This window comes from Protopterus annectens, chromosome 4.part1 (genome assembly GCF_019279795.1).
Source record: "Protopterus annectens isolate FY-2018-M chromosome 4.part1, PAN1.0, whole genome shotgun sequence".
Classification (NCBI taxonomy): Eukaryota; Metazoa; Chordata; order Ceratodontiformes; family Protopteridae; genus Protopterus; species Protopterus annectens.
Genome location: NC_056734.1, coordinates 34,579,781 through 34,582,280, shown reverse-complemented (window position 1 = coordinate 34,582,280; position 2,500 = coordinate 34,579,781). Strand labels below are relative to the sequence as shown.

The 2,500-nt window shown below is 36.3% G+C and overlaps 1 protein-coding gene across 1 annotated transcript in view; it reads right to left on the bottom strand.

Moving 5' to 3' along the window:
• Positions 1-2,500, bottom strand: part of LOC122800743 (maltase-glucoamylase, intestinal-like) — a 1,506,799-nt gene that overhangs the window by 1,263,259 nt on the left and 241,040 nt on the right. The window lies entirely within an intron of this gene.

Sequence of the window (2,500 nt, the reverse complement as noted above, 5' to 3'; positions counted from 1 at the left end):
TCTTCCTTTCAAGATCAAAGCACAGCCATTCATTTCAGTCTGTCATTTAGAGTTTTTACGTTCATCTGAAAATGCTCTCTAAACTGCAGTTGAAAAGACAGTTTCCAGATTGATCATCACTGAGTTCATATTCATGGGGCTTTGCAAGTCATTGGTTTGCAGCTTAGAGGTAGATAGATTACAGTTATCTTTAGTTACCACGGAGCATGAACCAGCTAGCTGGCAATATTTTTCTATTGCCAAACTGTCTTTGCAAGTATTTTTTAGTTGAGCAAGTACAAGCTTATTTGAATATTTCATTTTAAACTGTATTGTTTAATTTCTTTAAGTAAATATTTTCATTACAAAATGTTAAAAGTCAGTGGCTGACTGCTTATTAATGCATGTAATGGGAATTGCAGAAAAATGCTGAGTTATAACTATTACCATCTATCATTCAAAGACAGCTACTGCTTAACTGGACCGACCAAAAAATAAAATAATGGTTACCTCATTTACAGTGTACAGCAACTGTGACCTTAGTGTGTCAGATAGATCTGGATCATGGCATCATATTTTCAAAAAAGTAGGAAATAAATAATAAAGGCATTGAAAGGACATTATAAGTCCTCTTGGAAGTCAGTATTTCTGTGTGTGTGTGTGTGTGTGTGTGTGTGTGTGTGTGTGTGTGTGTGTGTGTGTGTGTGTGTGTGTGTGTGTGTGTGTGTGTGTGTGTGTGTGTGTGTGTGTGTGTGTGTGTGTGTGTGTGCGCGCTCACAAAATAGCTTTGGCCAAGTTATAGTTACTGCTGGAAAAGTATCACAGAAAGACACTATACTAAGAATGGAACTTAGCTCAGCAGTGACAGTTAAGTATGGTTGTTTCTATACAGAACAGCTTCATTATACAATGTATATACAATTGCTTGCCTGACCTACAATCTCCACTAGCAATTGAAACATAATAGTGAGCCATTACAGGACACCAGGATGCTTTTTCAGGTAAAGCTCCTAAATATAATAACATGAATTCCCAGAATTCAGTCATCTAGTCACCCACTTAAACATCCTTAAAGAAATTTCTCACAAAGTTCAAAGTGTCTTCAGGTATCCTCACAAATTTTCTCTTCATATTGCATATTGACCAGTGTATAGCTAACAACTGCCTCCTCTTCCCCTTCTCCAGGCCCCTACTTCAAATCTTATTTTAGTTTAACATTATTTAATCAGTCACTGTTTATGCATGTTTTAGTCACCAGAACTTTCTTTCTCATTGAGTTTAGTGACTGAACAAACCTTGAAGCCTATTCATCACCAGCTGACCTGAAGTGATGAGTTGCATCCTTGTTTGGTAAGCAGAGGTTCCAAACTGTTGGAAACAAGCAATTATATCTCAACTTGTGCCATTACAATTCCTTTTCTACCACTTGGATCATTATTCACATCAGCAATATGAACCTCTTGATGACTGTTTCTTCCAAAGGAATTAGATTGTTTAGTCAGAAAATGCCCAACTGCAGTGGTGGTGCTGCATTAGCATTGTCACCTCACAGTAAGACATTGTCCTGTTCGATTCTCAGCTAAAGCGTCTTCTGTGTGGAGACATGTGAATGGGCGTACCTTCGTTGAAGGTTGTGCATCAGAGCTGGCAACTCAGCATGTAAAAATCTACTGCCAATCATTAGTGGACCGGAGTTCCGCTGTGGTGACCTCTAACTGGGAAAAGCCAAAAGACACAACAAGTCAGAAAATTCCCACCAATTCCTTTTTTGCCATCACCCATTCCTACACAATGGTTGCACTCTCTTCTCTCACGCTTTACAATAAAATTGATAGGATTTTATATGATGCTTTAATCACAATGAGATTTCTGATACAGCAATAAATTATTTAGAAGTAAAGAAACAACTTATGCCCTCAATTTGTGGTATCCCAAGATTCACAAAAATTTAATTGACCCTCTTCCATTATTACCCAATGGGAGATCAAAAACTGAACTACTGGTGACATTTGTTGATAGGAGTTTGAAATCTTTCCTTGAGAACAAACTTGTATTAAGGGATTCATAGCATTGTTTGACTGAGCTTGCTAAAATGAAATTTAAAGAAGACTTGTTTTTGTAACTATCAATGTCAAATATCTGTTTTTTTTTTCATACTCCATGAGGTGGGGTTGGATTGGTTTAGGGAAGCTTTATACAGTAGAACTAAAATAGACCAGATGAAAATAACATTTTTAGTGAATTTAATGGAAATTGTTTTGTACAACAATTTTGTGTACTTTGAGGGGGGCAATTGCAAACAAATTAGAGGTGTTGCAATGGGTGCAGCAGCAACACCAGTTTTTGCAAAGATACATGGTTTTGAGAGAACAGTTTTGTATATAATAGTGAATTTTATGAATACATGGTGGCTTATTTTAGATTTTTAGATGGTTTGTTGATTATTAAGAGAGGCTGTGTTGATAGTCTGAAAGATTTTTTTATTTACATTAATAATATGGTGAAATGTTTAGACTTTACC